Genomic DNA, 27,541 nt, shown 5'->3' with positions numbered 1-27,541 from the left:
AGGAAGGGATGGTGAAGTGCCTGGGGTCTGACTGTGGAGAATCTTTTCCATTCTGGGGTCTAGGAGGGCCTGGGGCAGGGGGAAGGGTGCTGCTGGAGACCAGACACAGATGGACCATGACCATTCCATGGCCAGGCAGGGCATGATCAAGGGTCAGCATATATCCTGTTTTCTTTCCACCTTCCACGTCCTGCCAGCGTCTGCCACTGACCACCCCACATAGAAGCCAGAGGCGCCCGGGTGATGCAGTCCACAGGGTCAGCCTCCTGGCACAGAACAGGGACGGGTATGCAGAGAACAGGTCTGGAGAATGGACAGCATGCACCTCCACAAGGAAGTCGTCCCAGAATCCGGCCTCAGAGCTTGAGGGCAAGAGCCCCAAAGCCGAACAGCTGTACTTCTTCCAAAGATGTGAAGTATCCAAGAGGGTGTGGGCCCCTGAGCCACAGACCTGGGTCTGACTCCTTGCCTCACCCTCAGTCCAGTCTCTCTGTCCTCCGCAGTCAATGAGGCTAATGCCGTCCGCTGTAGAGGGGGCACCGAGGGCTGGGGTGAGGGGACAGGGGCCTGCAACCTGTCTGTGGAATGAATGAATGATCATGAGCGAACATATCAGTAAGAGTACTTCTTCACTCTCATCACCTGGAACTCCCTCCTCTCCCACCTGTTCCGCTGTCTTCTATGTAAAGCCTCCAGCTGAGCACCTGGTTATAAGGTAACATTTTCTTTGGCTTCTGGACCCTGCTGGTTCCTGGAAGGGATGGAGTTCGATAACTTGACTCGCTCTCGTCTTCGGCAGGTCTGATCCTCATGTGCCAGATGGGGTCATGGTGAGGATCAGAGGTGCTGAGCAGGTGCCTGGCACCTGGTGAGCATTCCGTAAGGACTGCGGCAGTTAGCACTCCTGTCATTATTGCTAGTATGAGGCCAAAATGAAAACCTCCCATTCGTCATGTAGCAAGCTCCGAAAACCTTACTAGCCCCGTTCTACAGAGGAGCCACCTGTGGTGGTCTTAATGCATGTGTCGACCTGGCTCCAGTCCCCAGTTCTTCAGCTAAATCCTAATCCAGGTGCTGCTGGGAAGAGATTTTGTAGGTGAGATGGAGGCCATAATCAGGTGACTTCCCCCAGGAGGAAGACACACCACCCGTGGACGGCGGCTTCAGCCCGTGCTCGAGAGTTCCAGTCTGCCCCCCCGGTGGTTTGCCCTGTGGATTCTAGACTTGCTGAGCCACAGTTGTGACAGCACAATTGTGTAAACCAACTCCTTGAAATACAGCTCTTCAGGGCGCCTGGGTGGCTCAGTTGGTTAAGCGACTGCCTTCAGCTCAGGTCATGATCCTGGAGTCCCGGGATCGAGTCCCGCATCGGGCTCCCTGCTCGGCAGGGAGTCTGCTTCTGCCTCTGACCCTCCCCCCTCTCATGTGCTCTCTCTCTCATTCTCTCTCTCAAATAAATAAATAAAATCTTAAAAAAAAAAAAAAGAAATACATCTCTTCATGCCTAAATCCTCCTGGTTCTGCTCCAGTTGAGCACTGGAGCCTTTGAGAGGTTGAGGCACTTGCCTAGGCCTCTCTTGGCAAGAGGTAGAAACCCAGGATGGGGACCCAGGCCCATCTGCCCCTGAGCCCTACGCTTCCCCTTTAACCGGGAAAGGTTGCAAGGGCCAGGGATGAGTGAGCGCTGGTTATGCCCCCTGTGTGTCCCAGGGACTTCATGCACGGCTCCTCCATCACGCCCAGCACTGCAGCCGACACCATGCAGGCGGTGGACGTTTGTCTCAAGGATGAAAGGAGGACCTGCTGCTGGCCAGACGGGGTTGGAAGGGGGAGACCTGCAACCTGCGGGGAGCGGCCCAGGCCCTGTGCCCACTCAGAGAATCCCTCTGGGAAAATCCCCTCCCCCCACCTGCTAACACCTTTTACAAGATGCCACCCACTCCCCCTTCAGAAACCATCTATTCCTGGTGCTGCCCTGGGGCGTTGCCATGGCAACGGGACAACGCGGGAGGCCGGGCTCACTGGCTTGTTTCTCTGATGGTTCTGTGGGGACCTCATGGTAGGCAGAGCGGCTGCTCAGGCCGGCGCCATGTGCTCTGAGCTGGGACTCCAGGCACTTCCTCTCTTCCCTCCTCACTGGGCTCTGCCTCTACCCAGGCCTGGGACCCTGGGACCCTGGCGGAGGGGCACAGAAGCCTGGCCAGCAAAGAAGGGCTCTTCTCTACCGGCTGAGAAGAGCAGAAAACCCAAGTCTATCCTAGCACGGAAGCCAGGAGCAGGGCCGCCCCACCTGTGCTGCGTGGAAAAATCCACCCTGGTGCCCTGAAGCTACCTGCTGGGCGGGCGGTGCTTCCTAGGGGCGCGGTCAGAGGCAAGGGCTGAGCTCCCCTGTCACCTCGGGAGGGCCGGTCCCCTCCAGCTCCGTTCTTCAGCTGGGCAGTTAGCAGACAGACTCGGCACTACCCAGACGAGTGAGGGTAGATTCCCCATGTCTGCGGGGGTGCAAGGGGGCAGACGGGGTGCAGGGGACTGTGGGCTGCACAGTTGCCGACCCCACCGCCCCTCGCGGCCCCACAGACCCCAGCACGCAGCTGTTGTAGCACGCTCAGCCATGACCCTGCAAGGGAGAAATCCAGCGGCTTCCCCTTCACCGTGTGCATCCTGTCACAAGCCCAGTCTGCGGAACAACGGGGACAGCCACACTGGCTGGCCTGGCCGGCTCCTGTCCTCCCTACAGTCTTCACTCAAGCTCACCCTTCCAGGGAGATCAGCTGTGAGTGCCGCTCGCACAGGGCACCACCTCCTGCTGGGCTCCAGGTCCCCCCACTCCAGCCCCCCTCCTCCTCTGTCCCATGACCGCACCTCCAAATGACAGCATCATGACTCTACTGACCATTATTTCTCATCCGGTACCACCAGATAGAAGCTCCTCGAAGGCATCTTTGTGCCTAATATTCACTTACGGCTTCCAGGCACCTGGAGTGCCTGCCTGGCATTATAATCGGCTCTCAGTAACTATTCCTTGAATGAATAAATGAAAAATATGGCTCAAAACTGAGTTCATCTTACTACTCAATAAATACATGGTTTTGTGTATGAGAGACTAAGCCCGTACTAAACATGCCCACACAGTAGCATCTACCTTTAACTAATATTTTGACCTATTTGGGATCAAGCACTTGGTCAGCACTAGGGTCTCTGATTTAGCCCTTCTCTGCATGATCCTTGGCATGATATATTTTAACCTATCTGGTACATAAAACCATGAAGCCTGCTATATATGGTTGAACCTGTTGTGCACTGCACAGGCAAGGTGGCACATGAGAATGGGAAGAGGGCTGACCCTCACCAAGCTGTGCTTCTGTGGCCAGAGACTGTATCCGTGCAAAGGAAAGGGTGAATTCGTCTTTTATGAAGGAGCCATCTGCTCATCAGATCCTCCGCCCAGACATGCAGACATGCCACATGGGCCAGGGAAACACTATTCCCATTTTACAGGTAAATATTGATGTGACCGTTGGGAACCCACCCCCCAAGTCCTCCCCACCCACTCTGCTGCCCACTCTTCCTCTCCCGATCTCAGCCTCTTTGCCTCTCAGCAGAGATGAGCTACCACTTTTGCAGGACACATGGCCACATGACCTGGACAGATGGTCAGCTACGATATGAAAGAAATCTTGGAGGAGGGAAGAAGGGCACAGGAAGGAGGCCCCAGGAAGAAAATGAGAAGACTCCATGAACATTATCAATGGGAATAAGGGGGACCCTTGAAATGGGGGGGGGGTAGTAAATAGTTACAGAGGAGGCAGGATGAGTGTGGTCATCTCTGCAAACCTGGAATGTGTTTCTCCTGGAGCAGGAATGTTCTCTACCATAGGCCACCCCGGCTACCCCTACATGGACACCTCAATGTCAACCACCGACGAGTAAACCCAAACCAAGCGTGGCCCATCAGATTCTCTCTCCCAGAAGTAGAATTGAGATCCAGAGACTGTGAATTAATTGTAGGAATCCAGAGTGAGAGACCAGGTAGACGAGGGAGCTTGGGGGGCGGGGGGGTCACCCTAATTCACGTGACAGACCCAAGAGCTGCGAATTCGATTTGTGTTGTAGTCCAGCCACGCACATGGTCAGCTGCTGAGCAGGATCACTGATGACCCTACAATTAGGCAGATCCAAAAATCAGTACCTGGTTCCCATCCCTGATGAAGCTGCATCGGTAGGGATGACATGCGTGTTGTGGAAGCCAGAGGCTCCCAGTAGGAACTGGACCTCACACAGATGTGGGTGGGGCTGTGGGACTCTGGAAAACTGATAGGAATAAGTATATTGTCCCTTAGTAGATTCTCCCAGAGGTGCAGCCATCCCACTGCTTTTGTAAGCAGAGACGTATTCCAGAATATTCCTAGCTACATAATTAGTAGCTAATCACTAGAAAGAACATGGACATCTACTGGACTGGCACACTCCTAAAACAAACACACTGTAACAACAGGCAACGTGGGCGAAGTTTACACATAAGCCAAAGAAGCAAATACTAGCAAGTACATACTTATGGTCCCATTTATTGAAAACCTAAACAAGAAAATTAGAGGTCCTGATGGTAGTTGCCTTGCTGGGGAGTCTGGGCCTGGCAATGGTGAGGGCAGCTTCTCAGGTGCCCGTCCTATTCTGTTTCTGGACTTGGGACTCTGGCGACGTGGATGGTTCAGTCTGTGAGTGTTCATCAAGTCATACACTTAAGATGGGTGCATTTTTCGGTAATGCTGGCCATGCTTCAATAACACTTAAAATGAAAGAAAAGAATCTTAGATCTAGATTTGTTTCTAGCAGAGGTTGAGTTGCTGTTGGATGGCCTGTGTCCGTCCATTCGGGTGGTTATCACAGAATACCAAAGCCTGGGCAGCTTACCAACCACACAAGTTTATTTTCACGGTTCTAGAGGCTGGAAGTCCAAGATCAAGAGCCCAATTCCTGGTTCACGGACGGCTGTCTTCCCACTATGTCCTCACATGGCAGAAGGGGCAAGGGAGGTCTATGGGGTCTCCTTTATAAAGTCACCAAGTTCGTTCACGAGGGCTCCACTTCACGGCCTAATCACCTCCCAAACCCACCCCCATGCGATGGGTTTGAACATACAAATTTGGAGGAGACACAAACATTGGGTCCAGAGCAAACCATTAAAAAATGCCATGGACACAAGAGTTCTGCTCTAGAAGTAGGGCCATCCTCACTCGTGAAGCATGCCAGTTCTCGGGACGTTTCCAGTGGGAAACCTGGCATCAGAAGGACCCAACACCGTGCATGGCAATAGGACCAGTGACGGCTCATCTCCTAAGCAACTGCTTTCCTTTCCTAGAAGACCCAAGTTCGCTTTCCCAAGGTCATTGCTGGGACGGAGCTCTGTGTCCAGCTCACGATGAGATGATCTCCTGATACTGTGTGCATTTGGGCTGAGTTGTCGGAGTGTGGCGAGCCTGTCCTGTTTGCAGCAGGCAGGGTCTACCAGGAGGGAGACCGCACACTCACGTTGGATGATTTGAGCATAGTTTAATGCAGGGACCATTTTCAAACACTAGCTGAGGATCAGGAAACCATGAAGGATAGTGCAGGGGTGAATGGCAGGATACCATTTAACCCCTGTGCCAACGATCTTGGGTAGTTCAGAATCTGAAAAACAGCGACTATGGAGAAGGCCACCTGGCAGAGGCCGGGACCCTTGCTTTAGAAATCCCCACCCTCCCAGACCCGAGTCTCCCCAGGGCAACAGGGAACAAATGCTCCCACCTTCCTTCCCCCAAACTCCAGACTTCAGGCCAGAGCTCCTTACTGGCCAAACCCAAATGGAAGCCACAAGTTTGTTCCCATGGACACAGCAGCGTGGATCAAGGTGGAGAGAGATCTGGAGAGGCAACTAGAAGTCTCCCGGCTCAGGGTCTGGCTTGTGATGCTAGAGCCCAAGTCCCTAGAGCCAGTGTCCTACTCTCCCTGGCTTATTGAAAACTGATGACCTCATCTGCCAGGAGAAAGGGCAGGAGTGGGACTGGCCTTAGGCATGACCCGATTCAGGACTCACAGACTCCCAGGCTTTGCAAGCTGAGCCCGAACGCTGGCTTCATCCTCTCCACCTCCTTGCCTCCAGAGGCCCCACCAGCTGGTGGCAGATACAACTCTTCCCCACCAGTTCTGCTTGGGGAGGGAAAGGAGGGCTCTGACTGGCTGCTCTGGGTCACGTGTTTGTTCCTGGAGCAATGACCCCGGTGGACAGGGGGCATGGTGCACTTTAACCAGCGCAGCCTGGATGCCGAGCCAGCCCGTGGCTGGGGGCAAGGTCCGCTTCCAGTGTCAGGATCCTGCCCGTTGCTGAGCACAACTATCCCACTCGTGTATTCTGGAACTTAAGCAACACAGGGTGGCTCGGGAGGCCCACTGTGAGACCTGAGCCAAACGGCATTGACCACCTGACCTCCACAAGCCCCTATGCTGGTGGTGGACCCCGTGACGTTTTGAGTCTTCTGGAATTAGTGTCAGCTCAGAGCCAAGCACCTGGAAACCCCCCAAAGTCTGACTATCCCCATTCCCAGAGCGCACAGTCACCGTGGTAAATGGCCTTAGGTCCCTTCAGGGAAGGCTGGGAGGAAGATTAATAGTATCAATTTTTGGCAGTGTAGCTGGATCTTTCCTCAAGGGGATCTGGCCTCCCTTTCATTCAGCGGTTCTGCGTCAGTAAACTGGCTCAAGTCTGGACAATTACTGGAATAAGGGGCCAAAGGGGGCACAGGGCAAATAAACACCCCAGAAGCCACTCTGCACAGTAGACAGACGGCCCAGGGAACGTGTCTGGAATGCGCACAGTTGACCCGAGCTAATGACCACAGAGAGCAGCATCTCAGACCAGTGCCTAGCCCACGGTCAGCACTGATCACAAGCATTCCATACATTAACTCAGTGGGCACCTTGGCTCGCGGAGAGATGTTCATAATTCCTCAAAAGAGCCCGGTTTTACACATGAGAAACCTGCGGTGTGGTGGGGGTAAGGAGCACTTCCACCCGACTCTGCACCGTGGGCATGGAGCAGGGAGGTTGACCTCGTCCCACTGGGGCCTCCCTGCAGGTGGGCCAGGGAGCTCTTGGGGTTTGTTTATCCATGCCGTTCTCGGTTTGTCCGGGGCTGAGTGGACAGAGGCTGCCGGGACAGTGGACTTGAGCTCCTAGGGCAGCGCAACTGCCAAGCTGATAGACCTTGAACTCTGTAGCGGGGCTGTCCAGGCTTTGCCTGAGCCCGGGCCCCTCGAGCTGCATCCAGACATCTTTCATTCTCTCCTCGGATGAACGACTCCGGTTCTCCTGAGAGCTTGGCAGGCCCAGAATCACGGCCCTGGCTCTGCTTGTTCTCCACCAACACCAGCTCTAGAACAACATCATGAAATCAAGGTCCGGGTTTTTATCCACAGCCAGTGCATCCTAGTCACCTTCCAATACTGCTGGTTGAAGCAAGCTGGCGATTCAGGAGAAGTGGCTTCTCACCTTCGTCCTTTGTAGAGTCACCAGCCCCTGAAGTGGCCTCTCCCAGTTGTGGCAAGGTGCTGGACATGCCCAAGGGAATATGTATAAAAAAGAAATGAATCTCTGGTGTGGGGATGGGACTGGAGTGGGCAGTGCTTGACCCAGACAAGACCCAAAGTGGAGTTCCTCGCATGCCCCTGTCCCCATGAAGGTGCTGTGGGCCGGTCACTAATTTGATGAATTTTTATTAACGCAACCATGTGGAACCAGTGTCCCGAGAGACGTGGACCAGTTGGGATAGTTGTGGGACCAGTTGTGACTACAACCCCAGCATCTTCGTGATTGAAATGTATTTTTCTCCATTTCTGTGTCTACCGTTGGCCACCTGGGAACTCTATGCCCCACCTCCTCACTTCAGGAGCCGCTATCTTGAAGCCTGTCAGCATAGCAGAAAGGAAGAAAGTTCTGGAAGTTCTCACACTGACACTTAATGGCCCAGCCGTGAAGTGACCTGTTTTGTTTCACTCATGATGCGTTGGGTAGAGCTAGTCCTAGGAATCCACTCACCCAGGGGACCAAGAAGAGCGTCCCCCCGCCATTGTGTGCCCGGAGGGTGGGGGCTGGAAGGAGTGTATGCACGCACGGCTGGGATGCCCGCGAGCTGGTGGGCTGGGGCAGAGGGTTCCTCAGTCAGATGTGCTCAGGAGTTGCTGGGGCGACAAGGCTCAAAAGTTTCTTCAGGACTGTAAAGGCTGTGAGAAGTTGTGGCATGCTGGGCTGTAAATCTCCAGGAAAGGGACATAAAACATAGCAAGGCACGTAACCTTTTTGGGGGAGGGATGGGGAGCAACTTCCAGAGCTAGCATTCTGTGGAACGCTTTGAGAAATGCTGCTACTATATGAAAAGCACTTAGCGGATGACCAGGTGGAGCCCAGCGGGTTTTAAGGCAGGGTGTTAGTGTGACACTCCAATGATGGGTACGTGTGGTCACATTTGTCCAAACCCATGGAGTGTACACCACCCAGCATGAGCCTCCCGTCAACTTTGGGCTCTGGGTGTTACTGATGCGTCCATGTAGGTTCGTTAATTGTAACAAATGCACCACTCTGGCGGGGGACCCCGATAATGGGGAGGCTTGGGGAAGGGAAGCAAGAACATAGGGGACCTCTCTCCACCTTCCTCTCCATTTTGCTGAGACCCTTAAGCTTCTCTAAAAAATAAAGGTATTTTCAGAAGGTGGCAAATACTAAATAAGGGAAGGATACAAGTGAAAAAGTATCAGAGCCCCCCCCACCCACCCATGGAAACCACACCGTGCCTAGCACACAAGAGTCGTCACAGGCGTTTATTAAGCGGTGACTACTATGTTCTTAGTTAATAGTGTCTCCCTGCCCGCGTGCAGGTGAGGAAAGTGTCCAAGGACCCAGAGAGATTAAATGGTAGAGCTGACTTATCCAGGCTGCTTGAAAAATTATTAATCATCATAAAATAAAGTTCCTACTACTCATTCTGGAGGACACAGAGGTGCCCAGAGGGGCAGATCGATTTGAAATCCACCTCCTGCAATCTGGAGCATCCACCCTGTGGCTTTTGATTATGGGATTTTTCATTTGCGGCAAGGGAGACTAAAACCTTCAGAATCTCCTGCTCTTTACACTGTGGCCTGTTGCCCCAATCAGGAGTCACAGGACCTCTTTGTCACCTTGGTCTCCAGCTACCCTGGAGTATGACTGCTTTTCCCTTTGGGGTGCTCTTCAGGGACCCCCAAAGTGAATGTTTTGTATATCTCTATTTAACATTGGGCTATCATAAACATGCCCTATAAATATAGATTTTCACCAAGTTATAGGGCATATTTATGATAGTCCAATGTTAAATAGAGATATACATGCCCTATAACTTGGTGAAAATCTAACCATGTGATACAGGAATGAACAGAAAAATACGCAGAACTTAATAAAAAATAATGACCACTTAAATTATAACAAGTGCACGATGATAACTACAATGATGAGTGTTGATGAACGGATTCCTTGAGTAGGCTCCCAGGTCCCTGGGACCTGTGAGGGCTACACCTGGATTCCAGTTAAGTCAGCAGCACAATACCCTAATGCTGAGAAGCTGGTACTGAAGGGGGGCACCTGAAGTGGGAGCTGGAACCCCAGTGTTCACTGCACTTCAAGCTCCAAGCAGGGGTGTAAAGGAATCCTCCACTTAGCCACGACTCAAGAAACCTTCCGCAGCTGCCACTGCCCTGGACATCCCTCTGAGCTGTGCTAAAATAGTAAGGATAGGAAAAGGGCCCTGTCCATATTACAAGACTCAGGCACGCACATGCACATACAGCCATCTCAGGAAGCACTAACCACCTCATTCACTGAGGATAGAAAGTATCTCCCGGAGAGCTTTGCCTTGGGTCATGGGCTAAGAGGCCTGCCCTGGGTCCCCAGTCCACACACTGGGAGCCACATGGTCCCCACTACCAAGTCCGTTGATGGTCCCTTCCCAAGGCTGCCCCCTCTGTGCACGGACTCCCTGCCTCATAAACTACGATGGTCGCCATGCCTGAGCCTCTGGATGTCTGAGCTGCTCCAGGCCGTCCCTGGCCATGAGCTTGTCCTTCAGGAGGAGTGGAGGGAGCACGGAAGGATGCCAGGAGCCTCGCCTGGCCCTGCAGGGCGTGGGTGGGGCTCAGGTTCTGACCTTACTCATCAGTTAAGCATTCCACAAGTACTTAATGAATATCAGGTCCAGACACTGTCCTAGGCACCGAAGCATATCAGTGAATATCCCTGCCTGCTGGGCATTTTAGTGTGTGGGGGTACAGTGGGGGGGGAGTATACAGCAAATGTGCAAAACACATAATAGGAAATGGCAGTTCGTAATAGTGCCATGGGGAGAAAGCAAGCTGGAGCGAGGGGCCAGAAGAGGTGATATTGGAGCAGACAGTGTAAGGGAGGTGAGGGGCGGGGGAGGGGAGGATGGCACAGTAATCCAGGCACTACCTGGCACTGTGGACTTTGGTGGGGGTGAGAAGGAGCCAGCTTCTGGACCAACGTTGAAGGAAGAGCCAATAGGATTTTCTAGGGGATTGGATTTAGGGTGGAAGAGAGGAGTGATGGGTTAAGTCCAAAGTTCTTTGGCCTCAACAGCCAGGAGGATGCAGTTAACCTACAGGAGCACCGCGAGAGAAGCAGGGGCCTGAGTGGCGGGGAGGGGATGGTCAGGAGTTCCTTGTCACACACCTTCTGTCTGCGATGCCTACTGAAGTCCACGTGGCCTCTGGAACCGGCGAGTGGGAATGCGGGCCCGAGTATTTCCTGACCGCTGTTGGGTGGAAGGGAAGGAAGGAAGGAAGGAGGAAGCCACGGCGAGCAGGTTTCCCGTCCGAGACCACCTGTGTGCCAGAAGCTGCTTGGGCCCACACTCGGTGGAGGGCTGTACCCTGAGCCTCTGGGGGGAGATTGAGCTCCTCATTTCTAAAATGCCAGTGACACATACAGCAAAGCCGTCTGACAGGGGCTGTGTCCTGTCTTCTCAGCCCTGCGAAGGCGGGATGTGGAGACCGGTGTGAGCAGGTCATCTGTGCGGTGCAGGATTCGGGGACAATTGCCCCCTGCCCCCACCCCCCACCTCCGGGGTGAGGCTTGCTGCATCTGGCCCTTACCTGTGACTGCTGGGTTATGGCGTGTCTTGGTCCTTGTTGGGGTAGAAGGTGTGGGTGGTACAGAGAAAGGTAAAGGAAGCACGGGGTGAGGGTCAGGGAAGGCTAGTCTGGGTCAGGCTGGACTAATAATCTCTCTGAACCCCCCAAGAAGAATAAAGATTCCTCCGACCCGTGAGCCGATTTTGGCCGCTGTGCTATTGGGAGAAGCAGAGTACAGAAACCCGACTGACAACTGTCACACCCTGGCTCCCTCCCTGACCCGCTATGCAGGAGACCCCTGAAGGGTTAACAATAGGGGTCTTTGCACGGCTCCCCAGCTCAGTGACTTTTGTTATTAAATGGGGGAGGACCAAGAGAATAATATTTTGTTACCATGAAAATGCCCTGAAATGCAGATTTCAGTCTCTATAAATGACGTTTGATTGGACACAGTCCCATTTGTTCCTTTACACACCATCCCTGACTGCTTTCCTGACACACTGGCGGAATTGGGTTATTGCATCACATCTAAACTGTGTCCTAGCTGGCTCTTCGCAGAAAGTTTGCCCACCCCTGGCTTGGAAAACCCAGCTCCTGAAACAAGGTGCTCATTTGGGAGACAAAACTGTAGTGACGTGAGCCACCGAGAGCTCAGGTTCTCGCCAGGGTCAGTCCGTTTCCTGGGTCAGCGACGGTGTAGAGATGCACCTCCAGCAAGCCCCAGAGGAAGCCGAACACCTAGGAGGGCATCAGGTGTCCCAGGGACGAGGACATTTCCTACCAGACTGGCAGAAAGGAGCCTGGATTTGTGGGGTTCCCATGATGTGCTTTTGGCCAGAATCTCCCCTTAATCTGAGTTGGGACAGAATGGAGACCACAGTCTGGGGTCAAGGTGGGGGGCCCCACCCCAGCAGCATCAACATCCCCCAAGGCCTTGTTCGAAGCACACACTCTCGGGGCCCCATCCTGGACCCACACGGAGGGTGGGGCCTGGCAATCTGTTTTGGGGAGACCTCCGGTGAGTGTGATGCCCAAATCTGAGAACCACACCCCACCCGGGAAGCTTTGACCCTCGCATCCCAGGGATAAGTTCCACGATGCCCGTGACTCTGGAACACAAGTGAGGTCAGGAAGCCCCTCACATCCGGGCAGCCACCACAGGTCGCCAGGAGCAGATTTTGCTTTCACTGTAGCACGATTCCTGAGCACCTGTTCTCTGCCTATTTCCCCTTCTTCCTTCCACGCTCAGACAGCAGGTGAGAAGGGAAAGGGGCCGTCTCGTGTTTTGAACTAAGGTCCCTCAATCAGAAAAGAAAAACAAAAACGGGCCAATCAGGTCTCCGTTCCGTGAAGGTCTTTGTTGGGGTTTTTAGAAAAAAAGGCTTCTTAGTGGGGATGACCACGAGCAAAGGGGCTGCCATCCCCCGGCTCCAGAAAGCCATCAGAAGGTGGGGAGAATCTGCGTCAAGGTGACTTTGAACCTTTCTTAGTGAAGGAAGACCAAGACACATTTGCAAACGTGCCATAGAGATTTTAATGAAAAAATTAGAAAAGTGCATTATTTTACAACACTACAGTAAATGATTCTTTTTTTTTTCTGTAAAGACATTGTAAAATATATACAGGGTTGCTTTAGTGCATTCGTTACAAAAGAAAGATGCAATCCCTTGCATAAATTACATATTTTACACGGGCTGGATGTCTACTTGGACTTGTAAACATTGGTGATACAGTTTTGTTTGTCATTCTTCAGGTAAGCTGTGATAATAAATACCTCTGATTTCGTCTGATGGTTGTCTCATTCTGTTAAACTTCAGAACGGCATGCTAAGGCCATTTGTGAAGGCGCCCTCCCCACAGGCGGAGAGGGCCGGAGAAGATCAACAAAAGGGAAACACAAGAAAAGGAAAACAGTAGGCTGCTTTGAATTTGGTACACTGTGGTCCGGTTGGAATCACTGGTTTTGCTGAATCTGGTATGACTTCCCACCACAGGTCCGATGCCTGGACTGCAGGGAGACGGGGTCCAATCCCAAACACCCACCAGGATGGGAAGGAAGGTCCCGGCTTAGGGGCTCGGGACTGACCTTCCCATTCACCCTCAGTGTGGCCTCCGGCCACATCCACACCATCAGAACCAGACCCATGTCCTCTTACCATGCAGACATGAAAATGTCCAACTATGCCCCCCCAAAATAATCCAGATAGCCAGTCAGCGCACACACACACACACGCACTCCAAATGAATACATGAGGATCCACATCTCTGTGCCCCACCCCCCCAGAGAGCACCCCTTGTATGTATATGCCCATCATTTCAATGCATGTGAGCGTGGGACTAATTGAATAACTATTCTATGCGTTGGGTCACAAATGATGCTTTTTTTCTTGTTAAAGTTTTGAGGTACAAGGACACACAGTTGGCTGACATTAAAAATTGTACAACTTAGAGGGAGCATCTGCAATTTCTTGGCCTGCTGGGAACAGACTAGAAATTCTTCCTCCTTGTTAACCAGATCAGTGGTTTAAAACCTACTCCTCCTCCCTGAAGTCTCTGCCTGTGTCTGTTTAGCGGCAACCCCCCCCCCACACCCGATCAACATTCATGGGCACAGGAGATGCCTCAACCCTTCCGGTCAGGGTAAGCCGGTCTCCCTCAAAGTTCCCTCGGTACCAACACTTTCCCCTAATCCAGTGCATTATCTATATTCCACGGAGATTTCTGATAAAGCGGAGGGTGGACCGAGATGATCTCTGGAGGTCCCTTCCAGCCCCAAATGGCCGTCAAAATGCTATTTGTAGCCTGAGTAAACAAATATATAATTAGCCTTTTTCAGGAGTGTGTTATTCTCTGAGGAGCCATCAAATTATAGAGAAATCTTGGCAATTGTGGGTTCTGCTTCACTGGGTTCCCAATATGTTTTCCCTTGCATCGGATTTTTATTTTTCTACCCAAATCCTAAAATTCAGCTCAAGAAGCTGTAGTGATTGCTGAGGCATGTTCTGATTCCCATACCTGCTCCCCTGACTCAGTTTATAGACCTCGGGCATCTTGGAGGCACGTGGTGCATTGGAGGTTAGCCTTCTGAGGCTGGAGACCTTGATGGTCGTGCTCCCCACACGGCCTCTGGCTAAGGTTGGCTCCTGGCAGATGCCCCACATGCTCTGTAAATAGCAGATCACACCACACAGGGGTGCCCCAAGGAGCCACCAGGCCCCCCACGGCTGCAGCTCACACCTAGGAGCTGCTCTGTCCTCTCAGGTTAAGGAAAGGCAAGACTTTCCACAAGGTTTGTCTGGGGCGGGGGGGATGGTGGGCCTTGGGTCCCCGGAAGACCTCCCAGCCACATCATCACCAAGCATCTGGTCCATTGGGAACGGAGAGGTGGGGCCGCCAAGAAGAATGCATCAACAGAAGGGTTGGAGGAAGTGGGTAGAGACAGAATTCATCGGGGTGAGGAGGTCTACAGAGCCGTACCTGGGAAATGTGCTGTCCCTAGGAGAGAGGAGATGACCCAGGTCAGGGACCCTTCGTTGGGAGCACCTGGCCCTGCCCTTCCTGCAAACCCGTCCCCCACCGAAACGTCAGCCAAGAGCCCCATACATCACCTTCATCTCCCCCTGCACCTCTCTGGGGGATACCTGCTTCTCACCTGGCCATTTCATCCTTCACAGAAGAGAGTAAGAGGTGACTTGCCCAAGGCCACGTGGCCCAATTCCAAAGGGGGAAGGCAGGGACCCAGGGCCAGGTGCTGACAACGGCCCCTGAGGCCGCCAGCCCCCCAGAGCTGAGGAGCTAGAAGAGGCGAAGCTGAAGCTTTGTTTTTATTGACCAAGGCCGATGGCTCAACTTCACAAAACCGAGACCTGCTCTCTGGAGGCTTGAACCTGAACTGGGACGAACCTGAACTGGGACCTCTGGAGAGGCCACCGTCGGGGTCCAGAAGTGATGGGGAAACATGAATAGAAGCCTCCCCAAGTAGAGTTACCTCACCCTTGGGCATGTCTTCCTCTCCTTCCTCCCGCCCTGATTCCTCCCATGCTGGAACCCATGGTCACCAGGCAAGAAGGCACAAGTGACAGGAAGGCCATGCCCGTGTGTCCCATGGAGCTTCAGCCAGAACCTAGGCCACATCTACAAGACCAGGTTTTCTAGCTCCAGTCCTTCTGGAATAATCCCACCTTTCCAGATCCTTCCTTCACAGATGGGGAAACAAAGGCCCAGAGAGAAGGGGTATGTCCACCAGGATGACCTCCTCCAAACCATTTTCAGGTCTACCTCCCTGACAGGGTGACCTCCCCAGGTGACACAGAGCAGACTATGGAGGGGGCTCAACCAGAGTTCTTCCGTCCCCCATGGCTGGACCCTCTGCCTTGTGCTGGGGACCCCGTGGCCATTCTGGGAGGCCTGCACCTTGGACTCACATTGTGATTCATACTGCCTCCTGCCTGGGTCCACCAGCCCGCCCTCTGTAGCAGAGAACTCACACTGCTAGCCTGGGGTCTGCCGTCTGGGGCCATTGCTACTAAGAATAGACACCTGAGGCCACAGTTCTGCACGACTGGTAAGAACAATCAAAGCCTTGGTCTGAACTCGGCTCTCCTCTCAGGCTTTCCTCCCTGGTGACTGGCAACGAGCTGGGCTTTTGAACAACGTGAAGGAACAGGGAGTTTCAGCAAATACTCTTCCTGGGGGCCTGGAACTTTCTCCTGTCCCATGCCTGCCCAGGTGAAATGCTACCTCCCCCATCATGGAGCCTCCCCGTTCTGGAAGTGACCCCCTTCTGTCTCCTCCTGAGGGCAATCTCGTGTCCCTTTCTTATGGCAAGCAGGGGGACCCACCCCTCCCTGTGAGCCTGAGCACAGAGCTTGGGGAAGAAGGGCCAGAAGTGTGCAGTCAGGGCCCTGGATGCCCTTCCATCAATGTGCCCTCTCTGAGCCTGGGGGCCCCGCCCCCACCCAGCAGGAGTGTGCAGGAGCAGCAGAAGTCAGTGCCGCTCTGCACTCGGGCCCCAGATCCATCGGGGCTCAGTCCCAGCCAAGCAAAGACCGTTGACCCGAGTCAGATGGGGCCTGACACGAGGCCCCGTGCTGAGCCAGTGACTTCTGCAGGTGGACGACGCATCCTCCCAGGAAGCAAAGAGAACCCTGACGTAAGGACAAGCCGAGCATGCAGCAGGTGAAGAGCAGAGGTAGACAGAGGGGCAGGACTGGGGTTTCAGGATTAGTGGGAAGGCAAATCCTGGGGGCCCATCCCCCTCTTCTTATAAGTGTGGATGAGTGCTGCAGATAGAGTCCCAGATTCCCCTGGGCTCAGACTCGCTCTCGTTAGAACACGCACCTTGTGCAACCAGGGAGCCTTGCACAGTCAAGGAAACTAAGCAAAGACACTGTAAGAAGCTATTGGTTAATTAAGGATCCATATGCCAGTGAAACAATCTAACTGGGAGAGCGTCACCTGTAACAGAAGGTGTTTGGGTAAATACTTCCAGATGCTGGCTGATGTCAGCCCAGCCAGTCCTCCCCAAGGCTGGAGTTGGTGGCAGAGACAATGAGGCAGACATGGGACAGGGGTGCGGAGGGTGGGAAACTTAGAACCTTGGCCAAACCCCTTAGTCTAGAAAAGAAGAAACTCAGGCCCAGAGAAGTGAAGTGACTTGCCCTGGGTCACACAGCAAATCACAAAGGCAAGTGTTGAATCCTGGTTCAGCTCACCTTTTCTAAGCTAGACTTCCTTTCCACCCAGCAAGTGCTTCTTCAGCCTCCATTACCCAGGGGCCTGATCTCAAAATCAAAGTCCACACTGCATTGCCGGGGGGAGGGAGGGGGGAGCTCCATACAGGCTGCCACTCCTTGACCTCGGCCATACCCTGGACACACCAGTGGGAAGAAAGAAGAACAGATCTGAGCCTCCAGTGCTCCCCAAGACAGACACCCCTGGCTCTTTGGCTCACACCCTTACTGAAGGACCCTGCCCTCAGCACCACAGCCACATGACGCTCCAACTCCAGGGGGGAAAAACGTTGACTAAGAGCAGGGGCCCAGACCAGCATCTCAAAACTCCCATGAGGCCTTAGTTCAGTCCCTGAGGCCCTGGTCACAGGCAGTCCCAAAATCCATTGTTCGTAGAGTTGATCAGGAAGTGGCAAATCCTCTCGCCAAGTGAGCCCAACAATCAGACATTTTTCTTTTGTTAGTTCCATGCTAATCTTCGGTAGCTGTTCGGCTTTGTCAGGACGAGTCCTCCGGAGGCTCAAGTGAAAGACCAAGCAGACCTTATCCAGAAAAATTCCCCCATGTAAACTATAGCAAACGTCCAGAAGACTCAGAAAAACAAAACGCAACACTCAACTCCACCCAAACAATAGGACTCCATAGGATTCAAGTCTGGAGAGACTCCAGGCTCTATCTTTGGAGCTCTGTCACAAGAGGAGGCCCCAGTAGGGACATTAGGATGGACAGATCCTCCACAGAAGCGAGGTGTGAGAAGGAAGGGCCTTGAAATAAGCTTACTGTGTGGGCACGGGGGAGCCAGGGAAGGTTCTTGAGCATGAGAATGGCTCAAACGACTTAGGATGTGACCAGCTTGTGAAGGGCCTGGACAGTCACGCTGGGTGTAATCTGTGCTCCCGGCATGTCCACACTCGGTGCCTTGGCCAGGCTCTGCCTCTGCCTCTGCCTAAATCAGCACCTACTTGCTCCTTCAAGGCTCCCCTCAGAGATTTCCAAAAGCTATTTCCTCCACGAAGCCCTACCTGAGTTCCTCGACCAGACTCCTTCACTGCCTTTCCATTTCAAGTCCAATGCCAGGAGTAACCCATAGGAGCCCAAGAACGGGCCTGAGTGAGAACCCCAGCGTGGCGCCCAGCACGGACCAGGTGCCCAGCCAAAGTCACTCCTGCAGTTCCCACAGCCGCTCTGTGCAGGAGGGTTTATTTCTCACCTCCAACTTAAAGGGAGGGAAACTGAGGCTCAGAGGGGCAAAACCGCCCATCTGTGAGTGCCAGAAGCCAGTCTTGGCTGTGTGAGGTGCCCCAGCCTGCGCGGCGTCCGCCCCACGCACTGCCCGGAGGCAGGAAGCGTCTGCACGGGCCTCTGTCCCCGGCGTGGCGCCTAGGCTTCCTGCCACTCGCCGCGCGTGTCCGCGCTGCTCAGCTTCTACCAGTGGAACTTCGGCGTGAACGCGGCACCGACCAGCTCCTGGAGACCGTCCCAGCACGGGGCCCCCTCCCTGCTGCAGGGTGGAGTGTCACAAGTGTGCTTCTGGGGACTGAAGGTGCTCCAATCACCCACTTCACAGGAAACGGCGAGCTGTGGGCAGCTCGCGGCCGATGGCACGTGGCATACTCCACTCTGGCGGGCAGGTGCCACTGAATGGCCGATGGCGGGTGGTGGATTTTGAGCATGTGGCTGGGCATCGATTTCCAGGGAGGGAGCCACTGCCTGCATTTGAAGTGAAGATATGCCTTGATAACGGGGCTGAACGGCCACTTAGGCAAGCGGCGAGAAATCTGATGGTCTTTACTCCCCTCTGTGGGCACGGCTCAGCACTTACAGCTCTCGAGGCCAGGCCCGTCAGAGTTGGCTTCCCAGGGTGTTCTTGTGTGACAGAAAGAACTAGGGAGCCCACAGGAGGGCATCGCTGAGTCCATCAGGGGCCTTTGAAGGATGAGTGAGAGGCACGCCTCTCCACCTCCATGCTGGAGAGCAGCGGGGAGCCTTTCCGGGTAGCAGGAACAGCATGGGCAAAGGCTCAGAGAATCTGCAGGGGAGTATTTGCTTGATCAAAATGAAAGGTTACTCAGCTACAGCAGGTGGACTGCTTTATGTTATCAGCGCTGAAAAATCCATGCTATAGAACTTGCCAATGCAAATATCTCAAAGACAGAGGTCCCAATTACAGCCCTGAATGGCCAAGAGCGCTACAACAGCCAGTTACAGCTTTATGATCATTAATGGTAGGACAGGCCCCGCGATCATTACTACTCGCTTGAGTAGCTACCGGGTGCCAGAGCGCCCCAGCTAGCTCACAGGGATCCTTACAACAATCCTACTGGGTTATACCAGCTAGCCAGCTCCGTAATCGATGAAAGCCCATCTCTGTGCTTTATGTCTATTTATAGCTGGACCCCCGCCCCCCACAGGTGTTTAGGGTAAAGATTGCTGGCGCTCAAAGGGCAGAGAGATCCACGTCAGGAGTCAGAAATAGCCGAGTGATGTTCGGCTTGGGCAATGAGACCCAGCATCCAGGGACTCATGGACACCTCTCTAGAAGCTTCCACTAGTTTCTCCAACAGAGGAGAGCAACATTTAGTGTGACTTGTTTATCTACAATGAGAGAGGTAATCACAGAACTCTCGAGAGAGCCAAACATATCAAATGCATTCATCGTAGCTACACAACGCTGCTGTGCTGTCGTCTTCCCCACAATCCCCTAAACAAGGAAACCAGCAGACAGAAGTAGGTCGCGGGGCATCCCCCCAAGACAGGCCTGGACTCCTCAAAATGGCAACATCATGGAAGACAAAAATGGGGAGGAAGAATGTCCTAGATTGGAGCAATCTGGGGCAACCAGACAGGCAATGTGAGATGTGACCTTGTCTCTCGGATTCACAAGAAAGCTCTGGAGGACGTTTTGGGGACAGTTGGGAAAATGTGAATGTGGGCTGTATTTTAGGTAAAAATATTGCATGAATGCTAAATTTCCTAGGGTGTGAGCGGCACTGTTCTCTAGGAGAATGCTCTTGTTCCCAGGAGACCATTTTGTCTTTGGATGAACCACCTAAAAGTTGCAGACCCCACTTCATCCTCTAAATACATCGGGGTGGGGGTGGGAGAGGGTCAAGCAAATGTGACAAAGTACTGCAGGCTGGTGACTTTGGGTGATAGGTATACGAAGTTCATCATACTCGTCTTTCAGCTCTTTAATCTGGAATTTTCCAAAGTTGGTGGCGGAGAATCACGCGGAAATAGAATGCCGCCGCCCCCCCACCCCTGCCCAAAACAGCAATGTCTACCAAGGTGTAGTCAAGAGCGAGCCACGTAAAGTGGATTTATGCCCAGGGTTTTGGGGAACCTGGAATGCATGGGGCCTGGTTCGTGCGATGACGCTCTCTTCTTGGAGAGGGGACAAGCAGTGGCACCATCTCTGCAGCACCCTGCCGAATGAAATGGTCTCTGGTATTCTTTTTGGTGTCCCAACCTTCGAATGTGCCCACTGATTGGAACATCCCAGGCCAAATGTCTTCCTGGGTCAAATTCATTTTGTGCTAGGTGCTCCTAAATCCCACCCACTCTATCCCATCCCATTGTGGTGTTGGACAGCAACAGGCCCAGGGAGGAGAAATGATTTCTGGGGGCCCAGTGAAGCAGGAGGTGTGGGCCCCTCCCTGCCCTACCAACCCTTCCTCACCTGGGATGTATCCAGAGTCCCAGACAAGCTATAACTCTAGGAGAAACCCACGCCGGAGCCCCAGCCAGCGTGAAGCAGGCCCGCACAGGACAGGCCCTCAGGCTGACCCCCCTTCAGGAGCAAAGCCACATGCACGAGGGCACTTGAGGGGATGGTATCTATCCTACTACTAGAATGGACACATTCCTGCACAGGCCTCAGGATTTGCACCTCTGTGGATGCCCGTAACTGGTATCTCAATTAGGGCCAATTATTCTAAAAAAATGTAGAAAGAAATAGGGCCACAGACCTCAGTGGTGGGCGGTTTTTCTCCTCTGATAATTGTTTGCTCTCCTACCTCCCCCTCCAACTTCACGCGCACAGACCATGAATGCCTCTAACCCGTTCCCTCCAGCTTCTGGTGATTGTGGCTAGGAATCAGGATCCACAGGGCTTTCAGATCAAGGTGAGGCAGAGAAAAGTGACCTCCTAGATTTCTCTGTGGGCTTCTGAGTTACTGTCCAGATATTCCCCCACTTAAGGCCCTACACACAGAGAAGAAACAGTGAGCCAAATTCTGCAGTCACTCTCCCCCTTTTATAGATGGGGTTTGAGCACCTGCAAAGGCGGGCCTCCCAGGCAGCAGGATGGGTCCATCTGCTTCCTCTCCCAGCAGGGATTTCTGGGCTGCAAACGACCTGCTGTGATCATGCCCGAGTGCGGGCACCTCCTCCACATCAGTGATGCACAGCAGGAGCACAACAGATGCTCAGGGAGCACCAGGCAGCCCACCGTGCTTAAGGGCCTGCTACTTGGGTTTCAAGACAGAGTGCTGTGGACGGAAAGAAGAGACCTGATCCCAGCTCTGGCACTAACCTGGCATCTCCAAACCCAGACAGTGGGTCCACTCTGAGGCAATAAGAGTCTAATAGACCCGTGGCGTGATAGCACCTTCCGTCCGGCATGGGCGTGGTGAAGAGTAAAACGGGAAGGTCTCTAGAAAGCACCCAGACCTGTGGCACGGCCCACCTTCCTCCTGTCTTTGGTGGAGTGGATGGATTGAGATTTCTCAGCTGGAAAACCATTCAAGCAAGAGTCTGAAAGCTCTTTAAGGACCTATGAGGCATGTTGACTTCTAGACCTGACCTCTAGAACTGGGTGGCCGGCCAGCACCCTGTGATTCTGGTGAAACGTGGCTCTTCCTTGGCTCATCCCGACTGAAGCTGAAACCTGTCTCCAAACAACCTCGTGTGAATTCTCCCCCTCACTTCGTGGACACTGCTCCCTGGAAGAAAGGGCCGGGAAACCAGACTTAGGAAAGAAGTCACCCATTGTGGGAGGGAGAAACAGACTGGGCCTGAGAGGCGGAGGGAACTTCGAGGGTGTAAGCAACAGCAGTGAACAAACAGCCAGGAAGACAGCAGGAGGAGAAACACCTGCAAAGACCAAGGGCCTGCCCCGCTGATCTGAGCTGCCAGGTTCCCCTTCCTGGCCCTCAGCTTCCTCCTCTGAAAATGAGGGACCTCAGTGAGGCAACTCAGGCTAAGCTCCCTCTTGGCTTTTGAAGATTCTCCTGCTGACTGAGCCATCTCAGGCGGCCAAGCTCTCTGGGTGGAGATGCCCCAGCCCCATTTTATCAGGAGGGAAGGACCCTGGAGGCCATTGACTCACTGTTCCCATGAAAGCACCTCATTGGTGTGCATGGAGGACTCCTTGGCCAGAGACCAGTCCAGGCCATCTGAGAAAAAGACGCACCTCCCAAAGGAAGCAAACCAAGACTCCCCACTGTGCCCTGAATACTCCAAGCGTGAACAAGGATATTTAACTTTGGAAGAGAAGATTCTCTTACTGCCCTTCAGAGGGCTGAGCAATAGCCAAAGACCAAGAACTAAGAGGGATATGGAAGCAAGACAGATTCCGCATTGCTTCCGATACTTGAGTTTGTGGTCATCACTGAACAGAAAAAACTTCATCCTACAATCCTTAATTGTATAAAGAACAGTCAGCTCTGTGGAAATATAGAATATGGAATGTTTTCACAATTTCCTCAGGAAAGGAGGAGCTCCCTGTCACTGGAAGCATTTAAACAGATGAAGGCCACTTTAAACAGATACTTTATTCAGGGAATCAGCCCTGAATGGAGGGCTGAGCCCATGCTCCTCTGACTCCAGGGGTCTGAGGCATCTACCTGTGGACAGAGAGAAGCAGGTGCCCTCATCGGAGGGCTGAATGAAGATGCCACCGTGTGGCAGGAGTCAGCTTAGACCAAGACCAGCTCTGAGCAAACCACTCACCCCCTCGTCCCTCAGTTTCCCTTATAGATCAAAGATGATCCTACACCCCATTTGAGGAAAGATCTTACAAAGGTTTTCATGAGAAACCCCACACTGATTCCAAGCATTCTCCTCCAAAGCATGAGGCACTCTGCAAAGATGCGTTAATATTTTCACACCTATGACCCTCCTCCCAAAAATGAAAAATTTCTTCTAAGAAAAAAAAAAATTCTATTCTCTGGACAGATTTTAGAGCCCTAAAATTGAAAATATATATATATTAAAAATGAGTGAATCAAGACCACCTTGAAGGTTGAGTACTGCGGTTCGCAGACCCCTTCCACAGGCCCTGTGGCCCACAGACACTACAGTGCCCACCTCTTCAGAGGAGTCTGGATGCCTGCGTTTCAGTCCAATGGCTCAAATGCTTGGGACTGGTGACATTCGGTGCCTTTTCCTTTCAGGAAGCTTGAAGGTCTCTTTCTAGGGAGCAGATCCTCCATTCTGGGAGATCCCACGGGGGCTCCCACTGCTCCTTCTGGGCCAAAGCCTGTTTCTATCCAAGAGCACTGAACGTTTGGTTTATGAAAAAGGCATGGGAAGACGGGTGACTTCCAGAAACAGCAGGGGACAAGGGAAATGAAAGTCACCTCTGTGAACTTAAACTCCAGATTTTTTATTCCTGTCATTGAAAAGGCCCCCAGTGTACCCTATTCTATAGCCTAGCCTTCCCCCAGGAGATTAACAGGCCTTCCCTTTGGGTCGTCCAAAGGGATGATGGGGAGGAATTTCTCCACTACTCAGGAAAACTGTCCCCTGAGATTGACAAGTTCCCAGCAGGCCAAGAAACGGCTCCTTGCCTCTAAACGCTTCCTGAGACCAACACAGACTCGCCCTTATTTACAAATCAAATGCAATTAGAGACTGTCTTTCTTGACATACATGTATATATGTTTTTTAAACAAGGAATGCCCTGTCATTTTTTTTATTAGGAAAATAAACCACATCCACCTAATACCCATTCTCATCCAAGCATCCCAAACTATAATTCTTACTTATGCAGGTAGATGCCGCACAAGCCACCACCATGGCCGCTGCCACCACCATCCTATAAATAAGAGGGAAGTAACAAAGTATTCTGTGGTCCAACAATTTTCCAGTTTCCCCTGACACTTCCAGTTGCATGGTAAATTGTTGGAACTGCAGATGATAGCAATGCCTTGAATAAATTATTACTGGCTTTGGACTGCTCCGTTGCTAGTTTTGTTGTCTTGCGTTGATAATGCGTACCAGTTTCACAAAGTGCATGCTTCTAAAAAATTTTTGAACTGGCAAGCTAAGATGATCCGTGTCTTTGTTCCCACCCGCCCCCTAAAAAGAAGTTAATATAATTTAGAACCTAGCATTTAAAAAATATGGTCATGACACGTCTGGGAGAAAGACCGCTTATGGAACATGCTTGATTTGGCAGAATGATAAATCAAAAACCTCATGGGTTTTGTTTTCCCATTTTGTTTGGAAGCCGCTGAAAGCAGGTTATTAACAGAACTGTGTCACGGAAAAGAAAACTGTGAATACCTGATACTTTCCGTTTTTGTCACGCGGTGCGCACACAGGGAAGCACACAGACGTGTGCACTCCCTCATTCACACGCGGTCTGTGCACACGTGCGTGCGCACACACACACACACACACAGCCACCCACCGATCAGGGGAGGAGGACACAGAGGAGTTAGGTCAGACAGCACGTGGGTGGGCATTCGCTGGCTGGTAGCCTGGTGTGCAACTTTGGGTTGGGTATCCTCTCAGCTCTGCCTGGTGGTCTTGGTCTCACACCTGTCCTGGGAAAGCCACCCCAGAGATGGGGCAGGCTGCGGAGAAATGTAAGGCATACTTCGCTGGGAAGGAAGGAAGGAAGAAATCCATGCTTCATGCTCAGACGCGAGTTTCAGAGGAGGACGGGCCTTTCTTTTCCCTTGGCCTGCTCTGTCTCGCCGGGGAGGTTGAGGGCGGGGAGGAAGAGGTAACCATGGAAAAAGGAAGGAGAAAAAGTAATAAAGAAAATGAGGACAACGGTAAAGGATACTAATAGTAAGAAAGAACAGACGAGGTGGGCCAGTGGAACTCGAGGTCAAATCGGACAAAGGACTGTTTCTGCCTGCGCCGGCAGCCCCACACCCTAAATGGACTTCCGCCGCCTCATCAGCCTGTGGTTGTCGGTAAAGCTATGTAACCCAGGAGAAATGGAGCTGATGGGGGAGGGGAAGAGGCTGTTTTTCAGTGTGCTTGGCGAGATCTCCTCGATCTTGTACGAGATGGAGTGGAAGTAGTGGGGGGCGAGCTTGGCGCTGAAGGAGTTCTGCTGCGCGGCCGGGCGGCCGCCGTACTCCTGCGGGCGGTAGCAGGTGCAGGAGCACACAGACTGCAGGTCCGGCATGTCCGCCTTGTACCGGGGCCGGCCCTGCCGCGCCTCATCGGGGATGTGGATGACCATGCTGTTGCGGTTTCCGGCCAGCGACGCCCTCTCCTCGGCGTCCCGCCGCTCGTCCTCGCTGTTCATGGTCAAGAACCTGAGGACCACCAGGTTGAGGAAGGCCCCGATGACTGTCAGCCCCACCAGGATATACATAAAGCTAAAGGCCACATAGAGCGGCTTCTTCTGCAGGGCGCCCTTGGTCTGCAGGGCCACATAGTCCCCGAACCCAATGGTAGTCAACGTGATGAAGCAGTAGTAATAGGCGTGGAAGAAGCTCCACTCTTCGCACTGGGAGAAAGCAGCCGCCCCGATGCACAGCGTCCCCATGCAGGAGAAGAAGCCCACGGTCACCATGTTCTCCATGGACACCTCCGTGTTGCGCATCCCACAACACTTCTTGATGCGCTTCAGCAGGTAGCGCACAAAGGTGTTCATCCGCTCGCCCAGGCTCTGGAACATGACCAGCGTCAGCGGGATGCCCAGCACGGCGTAGAACATGCAGAAGGCCTTGCCCGCGTCGGTGCCAGGGGCAGCGTGCCCATAACCTGAGGGGAGGGGGTGAGAAAACAGGGAGAAGGAGTAAGGAGAGGTCCCGTTAGGTCTGGGGTGGGGTTGGACTTGGCATTTCAGTTGGGATGGGGCTTGGGCATGGCCATAGCCTGGGAGTGAGAGGTAGAGGAGGACAAGGGAGAGCCAGGGAAAAAAATGTCTTGAGGTTGGGGTTGAGGAAGGGGGTGGGGGCACTTTGGGATGGAGTTTGGGGCATGCCCATATCCTGGAGGGAGGGGAAAAGAACAAGGAAGAATCAATGAAGTATCTTTTGAAGTTTAGGGATGGGAGGGGTGCTTTAGGGGCATTTCATTTGGGGCAGTTCGGAGGAGGAATACAGAGGGCATTTCATTGTTCTTAGAGCAAAACAAAGGTTTTAAAAGGAAAAGCAGCATACTCACTAATAAGACCACAAAAGTAGTGAGTCCAAGGGAAAAAATTAAATATGCCCACCGTGGATCAACATTACTGTTGCATACCAGGCTCTGTGTGGAGTCCTTGTCCTACAGGGCCTCATTCTGACCTCCTAACAACCCTACAAACTAGGCGTAATGAGTCTGACACCAACAACAAGAAAACTAAGTTACTTAATAGTAGGGTAACTTGAGTTCTTCAGAGCTGGGATTTGAACCCAGAGTTTTCAGGCACCAAGAATGAGGCTTGAAAGCAGAGATTTTGAATCAAGAGGAGTAACGGCAGAGTGTACTATAAACACCATGAGGGCAAAGACTTGTATCTGTTTTGTTCACTGCTGAATCCCCCACACCTGGAGTAACACCTAGCATGTAGAAGATTTCTTTAATAAATGAAGGAATACAAGTGTGCCACTGTGAATCTGGGCTTCTCAGGAAAGAGGGAGCAAATAATCCTCTAAGAACCACACGTGTAAGTGCTTTTGAAACTCTTCATGCAACTTCGCAGCACATTTCATTAATCCCCTACATCAATTGTGCAAAGTTGAGTCCGTATTTCCTCACATCCTGAGTGAGGATGGGGTGCTGGAAGGGTGGAGTTACCTGCCAGGTGTCCTTCAGCTACTTAGTAATAATATCAGAGCCAGGGATAGGGTCTCAGTAGGCTCTAGTTCAAGTTCTGGGACTAATACAGCCCAGGAAAAAAAAACAAAAAACCAGCCCTGAATCATGGACAGTATTAGGACTGAAAGCTTGGAGGATGAACATGGCCTTCCAACATCTCAAATCCTGCCCTATCAAGAAAGGCTTCCCTGATGTTACCCTGAGCCATAGGCTCATGGGCTCCTAGTCATTTAACCAGCTGTATTATCTTGGGCACCAGACAACCTCTCCCAACCCTGGTTTCTTCATCTGTTACATGGGATAATAATTCCCAGGTGGGGTTGTGCAGATCTGCTGAGTCAGATAGCACCTAGTCCAGGACCTGGTACTCTGTAGGGACCAACCAGACCCCAAGACCTCCACCCTGCCCACTGTCTCCCACAGGAAACTTCATCTGAATGCTCAAGCCCATACCTCTCTACCAAGGCTTTATCACTTACGGTCTGTCTCTCCCCTGGCAGGAATTTGTGCCATGTCCTACCTGCCCTGGGGGCCATAATCTCACTAGACAGATGACATTTGTTTACCTCCAGGATGCCCTCTCTTCATCCTCCCTGGCCCTCAACCCCACTGAGCCAGCACTGAGCTCCAGCCCCTCAAAAACCCCATAGTCCTTGCAGAAGAG

This window comes from Mirounga angustirostris, unplaced genomic scaffold, assembly GCF_029215605.1.
Source record: "Mirounga angustirostris isolate CCGP_5_RB_7025 unplaced genomic scaffold, mMirAng1.0.hap1 SCAF_4, whole genome shotgun sequence".
NCBI classification, from domain to species: domain Eukaryota; kingdom Metazoa; phylum Chordata; class Mammalia; order Carnivora; family Phocidae; genus Mirounga; species Mirounga angustirostris.
This window is presented reverse-complemented; position numbering follows the sequence as displayed.